Source organism: Delphinapterus leucas, chromosome 5, assembly GCF_059928025.1.
Source record: "Delphinapterus leucas isolate spDelLeu-1000000601 "Yukka" chromosome 5, BTC_Dleu_Yukka2, whole genome shotgun sequence".
NCBI lineage: Eukaryota > Metazoa > Chordata > Mammalia > Artiodactyla > Monodontidae > Delphinapterus > Delphinapterus leucas.
The window spans coordinates 27,249,270-27,263,488 of NC_143133.1; the positions used below are offsets into that span (position 1 = coordinate 27,249,270).

At 36.6% G+C, this 14,219-nt stretch overlaps 1 pseudogene; it reads left to right on the top strand.

Moving 5' to 3' along the window:
- Positions 1 to 11,754: 11,754 nt before the first annotated feature.
- Positions 11,755 to 13,815, top strand: LOC149749104 (ubiquitin-conjugating enzyme E2 N pseudogene; annotated as a pseudogene).
- The last annotated feature ends 404 nt before the right edge of the window (positions 13,816 to 14,219 follow it).

A 14,219-nucleotide genomic window follows, 5' to 3' on the forward strand; every position in this document is an offset into this window, starting at 1 on the left:
GAGGCAGACATAGAAAATGGACGTGAGGGCAAGGGGTGGGAGGGCGAAGCTGGGGCAAAGTGTGAGTAGCACCGACATATATACACTACTGAATGTTAAATGGTTGGTTGGTGGGAAGCAGCAGCATAGCACAGGGAGATCAGCTCGGTGCCTTGCGATGACCTAGAAGGGTGGGATAGGGAGGGTGGGAGGGAGGCTCAAGAGGGAGGAGATATGGGGACATGTATATGTCTATGGCTGATTCGCTTTGTTGTGCAACGGAAACTAACACAGTATTGTGAAGCAATTATACTCCAATAAAGATCTAAAAAAAAAGGTACATGTACACCTTCCCTATGACCCAGTGATTCACTTCTAGAGAAATAAAAACATATGTCCACAAAAAGAAGAAAGAAACAAGTCACGTTGACTCCCGTGTTCATTGTACCATTATTCCCAGTAGCCAAAATGTAGAAACAACTCAAGTGTCTATCAACAAATGAATGGATAAACAAAATGTGGTCTATACATACAATGGGATATTATTCACCCATGAAAAGGAATACATTTGTGATGTATGCTACAACATGGATGAACTTGAAAATATGCTATGTGAAATAAGGCAGTGACAAAAGGACAAATATTGTATGATTCTATTTATATGAAATATCTAGATAGGCAAGTTCATAGAGACAGAAAGTGGAGTAGAGGTTCCCAGTGGCTGGGGGAAGAGGTGGATGGGAGATATTGTCTTATGTTTATAGTTTCTTTTTGGAGTGATGGAAAATATTTGGAAACACAGAGCAGTGATGGTTGCACAACAGCGTGAATGTAGTTAAGACACTGAATTGTACAATGAAAATGATTTAAATGACATATTTTTTGTCATATATATTTTATCACAATAAAAAATGCTTAACCCCCCCCAAAATACATTACCATATTTATATCTCTAGAACTTGGGAAAAGTCAATTTCTGTGAGGAAATCTATCATTTTTAGAAGTTAAATAATTATTAAATAATATACATATAACTTTGAGATCTTGATTTTTTTCCCAAAAACTAAAAGTTAAAGTAGCCTTGGAAATTCTCCTTGTTTTCCTGCACTGAGGAAATGAATAAATCATTTTTATTTGATATTATTAATTGATTGTTAACAATTTTCCCTGCTTTTAAAGAGTGCCAAAAAGAAGAGAAAAACAATGAGCTTAATATAATGGATACACATTTTAAACTTCCATAGAATAAAATAAATTAAGAAGGAAAAACAGTCTAGAATACTTTACTGTAATGTCTGAAAGATTTTTGTAACTTGGGACCTTTACTATTTGGTTCTAATCTATTTTCCAGCCTCATCTCCCATTACTTTCCGATATACATCTTTGGTTTTTGTTTTGTTTTTTTTCTTAATCTCATCAAACATTTTTCCAGACCTAAAAATATGCTTTGGCTTTGACATGTACTCCTTCCTTCCCTTCCTGGAAAACTCCTATTCATCCTTCAAACTCCATTTCACCATCATTGCCCCCAGCCTGCGCAGTGCAGTTAGTTATGCTATCTACTGCATTTTGTTCCTTTCTTTATAATGGCACCTAACACATTGCATTGCAATTTATTTGCTTACACATCTCTGCGTATTTGAATATAAGCTTCGTGAAGCTAAGGGCTGTCACTTCTGTATTTCTGTATCCCAACATATACATGCCACACACAGTGGCACTTTCGTGACCTCTGACCTTATCTCTGACCATTCTCTTGGTGTTTCAAGGTCTATATTAAGAGAGTACTCTGGTTCTTAAATGAGTTCTGAGGCAGTTTTTATGTTTATATTAAATATAATATAGTACCTTAGTTCTACTATAATCTTCTGATCAATAAATATATGCTTTGGGCCAACTTTTGGGTCACACAAAAGGAAAAACCTGTAAGTAAAATTGACTTGAATTTTACAGGGACTCGAAGCTAAAAGCAATCTTGCTAGGTCCTCTGTTCTTTCCATCTTTCCCTCTCCTGTCTATATTCATGCAGAGCTTCCAATAAACTGTTCCAGAAGATGAGAAACAATTTCTCTTAAAGAAAAATAGATCAAGGTTTTATAAAGCCTAGTGACTGAATGTTCCTCCCTCCTCTAAACGTCTTAGGCTGCCATCTAAGCCTGTGCTGGTGGGCTTCCCCACCATGTTCCCACAGCCAGCCTTTCTGCTAACAGGGCCTTCAGGTAGTTCAACACTTTCACAAACTTGTGTTCTAGGTCTATTTTCTCTATGATGAACTTTCTTTGATCTGCCAAAGGACTTTAATACGCAAAGTCACAATTTGCATCCATTGGTGACTTCTAGGTAGGCAATAAATATTACCACTGGGACTAATGAAAACAAAAAGCCTGCAGAAGCAGAAGTGCCACAGAAACCTACGAAGGACAAAGACTGACACAATAAAGTTGGGCATGAGTAACCCACATGGAAACAAATACACATCATAAGTGCATCAGAGCAGGTGCAGGAAATGATTTAATGCGGGATTAGCCACAGGTAGAATGGAGACGAGTAAAGGGAAGGATAAACTACAAATCGAGAAATACACATAGGTCACAATACATGACAGGATAGAATAAGCTCAAGTTAATTATAAATCTAACCATAATTCATGCCTACTATAATATCTTATTTTTTTAATTGGTTTTATTCCCCAATGTTTATGACTCTCTACTGAGCTATCCTTTAAATTACTTTTCTGAAGCCCAGATGTGGATATTATATTTTCGTATTATTTCAGAATTTTAAGTCAAATATTGATAATGTAACTGAACTTTGTATTTTACATTTTAAAAAGTACCACGTGTCGGGCTTCCCTGGTGGTGCAGTGCTTAAGAATTCGCCTGCCAATGCAGGGGACACGGGTTCACGCCCTGGTCGGGGAAGATACCACATGCCCTGGAGCAACTAAGCCCATGCACCACAACTGCTGAGCCTGCGCTCTAGAGCCCGCGAGCCACGACTACTGAGCCCTCATGCTGCAACTACTGAAGCCCACGCGCCTAGAGCCCGTGCTCCAGAACAAGAGAAGCCACTGCAAACCTCCACACCACAATGAAGAGTGGTCCCTGCTCGCCGCAACTAGAGAAAGCCTGCATGCAGCAACGAAGACCCAACGCAGCCAAAAATAAACAAAATAAATAAATTTATTTTAAAAAAAAGAAGTACCACATGTCTGTTTTGAACTCGCACTCATCCTTCCAGAATCAATTCAAACATCACCTCCTCTGGGACACCTTCTACAGCAATCACTCCATCCCACCCAACACTGAGGTAGCCTCTATTCCAAGGGCTTATAAACCTCCCTGAATATTCTTCTTTCATCAGCTTTATCAGATTGAGAAGTCTCTGCTTACTCTCTAACCCTCGTGAGACTGTGATCTTCTTGAGAAAAGCATCTTTGTCTTTTATATCTGTACTAAACAATTTTAGGCAATAAAAACTCAATAATGTATCAGTGAATAAAAAGTTTAGAAGTTATTTATACTAAATAAAATCATTTTTGAAAAATACAGAAGAGTTATAGGTTCATTTAGAAATACACTGGAGCTACAGCTTTGATGGCCCTTGTGGATTAAAAGAAAAAGCCTTAATATCTGTCCACTCCTGGAATTCTACTCTATGAATATTTAAAAGCTAATACACAAGATATGCCTACATCAGCAAAATGAATAAACCAACAATGCTGATCTGTTATTTCAGTCACCTTGTGATTCTCACATCACCTGCATCAGTGGTCATTTTTATAGATTGTACAAACTGCAAAATTCAAACTAATGGTCCTTTCCAGTGTCCAGGTAGATTCAGTCATGTAGGTAATGAAAACAGCATTACAAGATTACAGTTCTCACTCATCTAACCCTTAAAATCCCAAGTATTTTAAGCTGGCTGTTTAAACACTGTGAGTCTATATTTCTTTTTTTTTTTCAACATCTTTATTGGAGTATAATTGCTTAGTCTATATTTCTTGTCCAAAAGGGGGCTAATAATACCTTTTCTATCTTTCTCAAAGGCTCATTGATGGGCTCAAGTGGCATAAGGACTTAGAAATATTTTGTAAAGTACTATAAAGACACAGTTATTAATCACAGAACTTTATTTTAGCAGCACAGAATGACTATATGTCATAATCATTATAATACAAAAGGATGTGTTGTATATATCTTCTAAATAAAATTAGCATCTTGCTTAGCAATTTTATGTAAGCAACTACAGAAAGAGGGCTTTTTATCCCATTACTTAAAAATAATCACCTGAGGGAAAAAAGGAAATAACTATTTTGAACTTCCGAAATCTAAGAATATCTCCATAATCATCTACACGGGATTCTACTTGATGACACAACGATCCTCTAGTTCTAAAACAACAGTCCTAAATATATTCAATTATGGATTGATAATGTTTAGTTTTCATTTTTAAAAATAGCCTTATTTTTAATACCATTTCTCCAAAGACAATTTTCAGTTGTTGCTTGAATACAGCAATCATAATCACTCTCTTGCCATAGCAGAGGAAGCAAGCTATTCACCAAAAATTCATGCTGTCCTTTCACAGAGAAGTGTTGTTTTTGGAAAATGGCCACCCACTGTTAACCTTGTCTTCCCACTCCTTTTGCATTTGGTTAGACTGTAAGACAGATTATGGAACCCAAGTAGAAGAAATACACACCCCTTTCAGATAAAAGTCCACAATTCTCCACATTTCATTTCCTCAGTTGGTCAACCCCGAGAGACACCTCAGAAGCCCAATGTTGCAAGAAGCAGAGTTTTTATCAACCTGAGTCTCTAAACAGACCTGTATAAACTCAAGTCCCTGACAATGGTGTGCAGAATATATAAGAACCTCAACCCACAAAGCACCATCATCACACTAGACTTTATGTGAACAAAAACTAAGCTTATTTTGTGCTAAGACATGAAATTTCAGGCTTGTATGTTATAGTGACCATCAACCATAACTCTTGTATCACCTAAATTTAGCATACAATCTAAATATCTTTTTTATAACATCTTTATTGAGTATGATTGCTTTACAATGCTGTGTTAGCTTCTGCCGTATAACAAAGTGAATCAGCTATACGTATACATATATCCCCATATCTCCTCCCTCTTGCATCTCTCTCCCACCCTCCCTATCCCACCCCTCTAGGTGTTCACAAAGCACCAAGCTGATCTCCCTGTGCTATGTGGCTGCTTCCCACTAGCTATTTTATATTTGGTAGTGTATATATGTCCATGCCACTCTCTCACTTCATCCCAGCTTCCCCTTCCCCCTCCCCATGTCCTCAAGTCCATTCTCTATGTCTGCATCTTTATTCCTGTCCTGCCCCTAGGTTCTTCAGAACCATTGTTTTTTGTTTGTCTGTTTGTTTTTTTAGATTCCATATATATGTGTTAGTATGTGGTATTTGTTCTTCTCTTTCTGACTTACTTCACTCTGTATGACAGTCTCTAGATCCATCCACCTGGCTACAAATAACTCAATTTCGTTTCTTTTTATGGCTGAGTAATATCCATTAGAGATACATTTTCAGAAAAAAGTAACCTGAATGAATTGCTTATTTATACCAGATGTATAAATATTTTACATAATTGCTATTGGCTAGTTTCTTTAATGAGACTGAGATTTCTTATTTCCTAAGCAACACTGTCACTATAAATCAATACATATATGTTATGGTTTTGAAATTCAATGCCCACATGATTTTGTTTGGCTCAGAGGGCCTTATAGATTACATGGTGGGAGGAATACATTGTAATCCCCCTTTCCCACTCCTTATACCCATCAGTGATGGAACTGATTTGTGCTTCTGAAAGAAGATGGAGTTGAGGACAAGATGCAAGTCACTTGCGTAATCTAACTGCAGAACTAACTAGGAAATTATAGAGAAATGCACTGTCCTGTCCAGTGGAGCTGAGGGCATGTATCAGAGAGTAACTCACACTACTTGTGCCCAAGCTGCCCAGACATGTTTCCATCTTTGAGACTCAGACAGATTTTGTAGTTTTAAGCAGGACCACTTTCACAAAGATGGCTCAAAGTTTATAGCAGAATTTATATGATATTTTAAGAAACATAACAATGAACTCTAAATATATAAAATTTAAAGAGAGAGCTAGGAATAAATTACCAAGGCATTCTGTCTTGTAATAGTCATAAATGCAAAGTATATTGAGTCAGAATATTTAAACCACATTTTCTCTCCTGTCTTGTATAATATTCTCAACTGAAGCAATTATCCACAACAGAGGAATCCACTCACTGTGTTTCAAATACTGAAGCTGAATTGGCTTTGTAAACAGTCCAATGGATAAAATGAAAGAGTAAATTGTGCACTAAAACTAAACATGTTTATTAAGTTTTAATAATCGTGGCATTTCATCATTAATAATAGTATAAAATTAATTATTAAATAAATAAAATGTATAGCCATTAAAAACTCTGAATATAAATGTAATCCTGCAGAAATCAGAAGTAATGCATTCTTATACCAAATGAAGCTGAATTATTGTACACATTTGCCGCATATTTAAATGAAAAATGTAGATCATGCAAATCCAAAACCAAGTTAGTACAAAATGTAAAAGTTTTGTACATTACAGATTTTCGTGTATTATTTATTCGGCAAATATTTACCAAGTACTTAGAAGGTGCAGCCACTGTACTAACTGCTGGGAATATAAGTAGGATCAAGTTATTTTACAGGGAGTAAGATGGAAAAGTGTAGAATGTAATGATTGAGTTTACTTAAGTAGAAAAGATTTCCTTAAAGAAACAGCATCTAATCTGAGACTTGACGGATGAGTGGCCAGTTTTGCTTGTTATTAATAAATAAATTTTCATCATCATTAAAAGCACTTATCATTTATCATGTAAAACCATCTGAAGTCTAAACCAACAGCTATTACATGCTCTCCACTAGTGGTTTAAATAATCTATTCAACCATCAAAACACCTGACTGTAAAGCAGAAGAGCAAGATTCTGCTAAGAACAGTTGCCATGACAGCAAAAATTTCCCCAAGAATTGTCAATGAGAATAACATTTTTACATTAAAAAATAGATCTTTCTTTCTATTAAATATTCAGCTTCTTATTACTTTATTACTAAATGGTCCTTAATGTCATGCTGCTAGGATCAAGATAGTTGAATTAGTGATTAACTCAATTAAATGGAAGCCAGCTTTATTAATTTGGAAAAAATGTCCAGTCATTGTAGCAGGGCATCAAAGACTGTTATCCTGGAGTGGAATCATGTTCTTTAAAGGAACTGATGACTATTGAGAAATATACTCCTTTTAAACTTAAAAGCAATCATCATACGTAGGAGTTTCCCGCTGATACCAGTTAACGCTGAGCTTAAAAATCTAAAGTGGTAAGTGGTACTAGATATACACAGTAAAAATCTTATTAACAGGCCCAATTAAATGAAAAGACAGTCTGAGTTGGTGAAAACTCTATATTATAGTATTTTTTAAAAGAAATTCAACTTCTTTAAAATATACAAAATAAGAGATTTCTGGATTCTGATAAGAATAATATATATTTTATAAGTACTACCTTTCAAGTGCTTGAAAATAGTTTGTTCATGTATTTTATAGATTTAAATTTTCCCATACAGTTTTGTTTATACTGTCAATGTGTTGATAGTGGATCAATGCGGAGGTTACCACACTGTCCCTAATGGGCCTTCCTGTGTCTTTTTTCTCTGCCATCCTCTCCCTCCCCATCCCTGCTATTTCCTACCCACAGCATCCCTGGTCTCACTTTCTCCCACATCTCCCTTTGTTTTTCTGTCCTAGGGAGATGGATTCCAAATACAAAGGTGTAAAAAAGAATACAAAACCAGTGGGTTACTTGCCCACTAACCAACAGGTGACAGGGCACAAACAGGAAAACTAGTAAGCAGGTGAAGCCAGCTACAGATGTAACGGATTTTTTTCCAAGTAGCAGGATTTCTTGCCTTCCATTTGAACGGTTTCTAATGGCCTTTCATATACGTATGCTAATTCCAGGCTTGAACAGTTTAACCTGTCTAAGAGTATAGTCATGAAATTGGTTTTCCTGTGTAGCTTAGTCACTCACAACTGTAATCACCTAAAAATTGGTCATGGCTTGGAGGTTCCTTAAAAAACTAAAAATAGAGTTATCATATGATCCAGCAATACCACTTCTGAGCATATGTCCCGAAGAGATGAAAACTCTAATTCGGAAAGATACATGCACCCCAATGTTCATATCAGCGCTATTTACAATCATCAAGACATGGAAGCAACCAAATGTCCACCAACAGATAAATGGATAAAGAAGATATGGTATATATATATATATACAATGGAATATTACTTAGCCATAAAAAGGAATGAACTAATGCCATTTGAAGTAACGTGGATGGACTGAGAGATTATCATACTATGTGTATTAAGTCAGACAGAGAAACACAAATATATATATATATATATATATATATATATATATAACTGAATCACTTTGCTGTACACCTGCAACAATGTAAATCAAATATACTTCCATTTTTAAAAAATTAAAAATAAAATAATAAAAATAAATAAAAAAAAAATTGGTCATGGCTCAATTTAGAAAGTGACCTTTCAATTTGATTAGAACCTAAGGTTTATAGATAGTAGAGTCTATATCCATTATATTGGGTATATTTTCTCAAAACAATAATGGGAAGGAGGCCTTCCAAAATGTGCACTTAGTAAGCAAAACTGTTTTTCCATCAAACAATTTAAAAGGCTTCCCAGGGCTTTTATACTTTATACTGATTTTTAAAGTCTTCTAGTGATAAAGAATAACAATGGAAAATATAACCATTAGGGGTTGACTGTGAAATGAAAGACTGCTCTAACAATAAAACCAAATCTACCTTAATAAACCACACACAAATCACTTCCTCAGGAGAGCAATAGCGACTGTTTTGCTCTAGAGATCATCTTAAAGCCTAGCTAACCATGTGTCAAGTTCATCATTCTCTGAGGTCACAAAGGACCACAGCCAGATTAGCTAGAACTGCATCTGCCAGAAGCAAGACATTAAGAACGTCAGGGTGGCAACTGGCTCTCCTCTCTTAAATGAATGGTTAAAATCGCTTTCTGTTATCATCTTTGATTAGGTTTGAATATTTTTTGCTTTAGTTCTTGTGTAGGTTCCACCTGTTTTACTGTGAGAATTTTAGGAGGAAATGAGCCTTCTCTAGGTTTTAATTTCTCATTTTTAGAAAATAAATGGGTTATACGAAATATTCTGAGACTTTCCATCTTTGAAACTCTCCTCTAAGGTTCTCTAATTTGGGAATTAGCAATTTTACTTGTATATTAAACTATGAGTTTGAGAAGAAAGCAGCTTACTATTTTGCACTATTTTTACATGAACGGCTAACCCTAAAATACCCTCTGGCAGTTGGTTCTTCTAAGTGCTTCCATGTTCCTTTCTGAACTTTGTTTAGAATACTTCTGGGTAAACATTGCTAGGTACTGTGCAGCAGAGGTTTTACAATCAGCCTACCTAGGAGGCTCCAAATTTTGGTCCACTACTTACCAGTCAATTGACCTTGAGTGTATTGCCCAGTTTTTCTTAGCCTCAGTTTCTTCATCTTTAAAATGGCAATAACAATAGTATATCATAGTACTGATGAGAAGAATCAATAAGACGAGGCACATAGAATGTTTTGGATAATGCCTGGCACATGGGAATTGTTCAAGAATTGCATTTACATGTTTTTACATTTCTTTTCTCTACTGGGTTGTAACTAGACAGAGAACATTTGTAGCTACCTGTTGATGTGTCACCCTAGACACCCAATCTAGAAACCTGGCAGTTAGCTTTACACCCAGTCTGTACCTGTTGATCTCACCTCCTTAATATTTCTTGAATTCTTCTTCCCATCCCTGACTACCAATGCACCCATTGAAGAAATCCCCATCTATCCCCTGGATGATAATAGCATCCTTACATGTCTCCCTGACTAGATAGCTGCCAAAGTGACTTTTGTATTATACAAATATGGCCATCAATTCCTCTCTTGATCAAAACTCCACTGCCTAAAGGACAATGTAGCTTGGCTTTTAAGGATCTCAAAAAATATGGAGCCTGATCAGCTCTTTGCATACCAGGCTTTAGAAAAAAAATCATAGAATGATCTCATGGAGAGCATCAGGGAAGGTTTAATCAATAAGGTAGAAAGAGAATCAGAAGAGTACACTGTTCTGTAACAAACATCAATAGTATTTCTCCTTCCTCAAAAAGGTAGGAATACTGCTCTATAAATTGAGTAATAAAACAGCTAAAGAAACCATAGCAGGAAAGGCTCACACCTGGGTATTTTTCTATTCTGACAAGAAAGAGGAAAATGTCTGTCTACCACAAAATTAATATACTTTTGAAAGACAAAAGAAATCAGTGCTGATAACTCTGTGAGGTTTAAGCTTAATTTTAGAAAAAAAAAAAATCACAATTCATCTGGGTCCAGCCTATGCCTCGGACAGGCTGTAACCGCTAAATCATTAGTAACAGTGCTTCACTTGACCTTATTTCCCCAGACACCACTGCCACTACCGACCAGCAGCATCCAATATGCTGAGGGAATTATGTCATAAAAAACCCTCAGCAACTCTGCCTTCCGGAAGTGCTGCTTCTGCCAGTGACGTCACAGCTTGTCAGCTCAATATGCCACCGGCATGTGGGTTCACTTCAAGTGGTGCTAATAAATAGCATCAAGCCATCCAGTTGCACTCCATTTTGAGATCACATTACAAAGCTACATGAAGTCCTGGGCAAGGCAGGAGGACTGATGCTATTTCACTGTCTCTTTAGCATCATTATGTACTTGAAAAGGAAAAGAAATCATAAGAAAAATAGGAACATAATCATCTAACAACTAACTGTAGTTTACAAACTTCTTTCTTACATGCTTTACAGGAGACAGATAAAGCCAATATGATTCCAATTTTAAAGATAACTAAACTGGAGTTCAATTGAGTTTCCCAAGGTCACTCAATAAGATGTGGCCCTCACGTCTTCTGTCTTCATATTTTCTGTAGGTATCGCAGGAGCAGAATCAGATAGACCGGGCCTCGGTGGTGTCTGCTTCTTATGCAGGCGTATTCAACATATGGGAGCAGGGCCCCTCTGGAGGGGCTTGGGCTTGGACTATTGTTCTCTGTAATAGCATGGATGGCCAGCTGCTGGTTTTGATTCAGTAGCCAGTTGTAAAAAGTGAACAACACTTGCATAGAAGCAAAGTAGAAAGCAGCCCTCCTTGGGGACAGCTTGAACTCAATAAATAGCTCAGGGATACAGATAGAACTCACAAAGGCACTGTTTCTTTCTACCTTTACTAATTGCATCTAACTTCTTTCAGTGGTTACTGGTTAATAGGACTGGGCATATGGTCCTTAGAATTGAAGGGACATTAAAGGTTCATTTCTCCCATATGCCTGTTCTTAAACAGAACCACCCTTCACACCATATCAGATTTTTTTCTTATATTTCTTTAAACTATATAAAGTCACATAAGCTATCGAAGCTACCTAACAATTGAAGCTACCTAACTATAAAAGTCACATAAGCTCATTGAAAAGATTTTGAATTATACAGGAAATTATCAAGAAAAAATTAAAATCACCTACAATTCAATACTCTAGATATGGCCGTTATTACATTTTGATGTGTTTCCATTCAATTTTTTACATGTATGTTTCTATCGTTTTCAGAATTAACTTTCTTATATCCTGCTTTTTTTCTCTTAACATTATATGAGCAAGCTTGATTATATGATGAGAATCTTCCTATTAAATATTCTTGAAAATTATTAATTTAAATGGCTGCACTTTTTTCTCATATGGATACACCAAAATATGTTTACCCTTGTCTCTACGGTTCAACAGTCAAGCTTACTTTGCTATTGATAAAGAATGCTGCAATGATCATCCATTTACAGAAATGGTTGTTCAAGTTTCTGATTATTTTCTTAGACAACTCTAGAGAGGGAATTACTAGCTGAAGGAGCATTAAGATTTTATGACTTTTAATACAACTTTTTTTTTACTACAACTATGACTTCTTTTGTTTTCAAGAAAGCACCAGCAATATATGAGGGACGTTTTACATTCATCAGCTTTAAATATTATGTTCTATATTTGTTTGAGTTTGCTAAACCAAGAGTTTGTGAGTATTCCTGAAATGTATTTTCTTTTTAAAGACATTCAGAGAATGAGATTTGACACCCTCCCTTGACAAAACCCTGCATGACTGATTGAAGATAAACTGGCTTTGAATATAACAAAGTCTAAAATGTTACAGACACTTGTTGTTGTTGTTTGATGCAGAATAAAATTAGGAACAAGAGAGAAAGTGGGCCGGAAACCAGACCAGAGGCCGAACTCGGGATCCGACAAGATGGCCGGGCTGCCTCGCAGGATCGTCAAGGAAACCCAGTGTTTGCTGGCAGAACCAGTTCCCGGCATTAAAGCAGAACCAGATGAGAGCAATGCCCGTTATTTTCATGTGGTCATTGCTGGCCCTCAGGTATTCCCCCTTTGAGGGAGGGACTTTTAAACTTGAACTATTCCTTCCAGAAGAATACCCAATGGCAGCCCCTAAAGTATGTTTCATGACCAAAATTTATCATCCTAATGTAGACAAGTTGGGAAGAATATGTTTAGATATTTTGAAGGATAAGTGGTCCCCAGTACTGCAGATCCACGCAGTCCTGCTATCGATCCAGGCTTTGTTAACTGCTCCCAACCCAGATGACCCATCAGCAAATGATGTAGCGGAGCAGTGGAAGACCAACGAAGCCCAAGCCATAGAAACAGCTAGAGCATGGACTAGGCTATATGCCACGAATAATATTTAAATCTATCCAATCATCAAGTGTACATCACTTCCCCTGTTCTGCCAAGGCTTCTTCCTTTTTTGTTTGCATTTAATGGACAGTCTCAGAAACATTACAGAATAAAAGCCCAGACATCTTCAGTCCTCTGGTGAGTAAATGCACAGTAGCAAATCTATGTCTTGTCCTGATACACTGTTGTAAAGCATGAACAGAGGCTAGAAATATCATCTGGGTTGTTGTGAAATGTTTAAAAGCAGTGGCCCTTCTCTGCTTTTATTCATTTCCCTCATCATGGTTTAAGTATAAAGCACTATGAATGAAGGTAGTTGTCAGGATTAGCTGCAGGGGTGTGGGTGTTTTTCTTTTTTTATTATTATTTTTTTTTAGTGGTGGGGAGGAAGGTAGTTTTCATTTTATGGGCTCCTTACCCCCTTTTTATGGTGATCTAATTGCATTGGTTAAAAGCAGCTAACCAGTTCTTTAGAATATGCTCTCTAGCCAAGTCTAACTTTATTTAGACACTGTAGATGGACAAGCTTGTTTGAACCAAAATGGGAACATTACGCAAACATCACGGCCCTCACTAATAACGTTGTGACTTTGCTGTCAAGTGTAGAATCCCCCTTCAATTAAAAGCTTGTGACCACTTTGTATGGCTTGTCTGGAAACTTCTGTAAAACTTATAATTTAATAAAAAATTTTTTGTTATTCTACTTTGCCTCTGTACAGTTTATTTTACTGTGTTTATTTCATTTTTCCCAATGTGACCATCGTATTTAAAAATTAAAACTGATGAAACATTCTATTTTGGTCTTCACCGTCTGACAAATTGAATGGTGAGAGACAGATTTTGCCAGTTTCTTTTCACTGATGCAAATTTGCGTTAAGATACATCACTGAATGGAGTATTTATAAGCTGGCCCTGAGCACGCCGAAAGCATCAGTATGTGACATTTTTTACCTCCTAGAAATTTGAAGTAAATGTGTTTGTATTGTCTGATTAGTTAGACGATCATAGAGTCACAGCACAGCCACACCTGTGACTGGCTTTGTTTGGGACTTTCACCTGTGCCACATTTGTGTCTGCCATTTGCGTTATGACCTTGCTCTTATTTCTTGTCTCAGAACTTCATGTGTGACCACCGGTGTGGATTATTAGGAAACACCAATCTGATAATCACTTGGGGTTTGCTGAGGCATTTATGAGTCTTTCTTACAGACCTGCTGAGCAAATCTCAAGCAGCCAGCTTGCATAAGTATCATCAGAAAGGTTTCTCCCTTAGAAGGCATCATATCCTCAGTTAATGATTCTTACTGTCATCCCTCTAATATTAGCTACGGGAGCTCCTT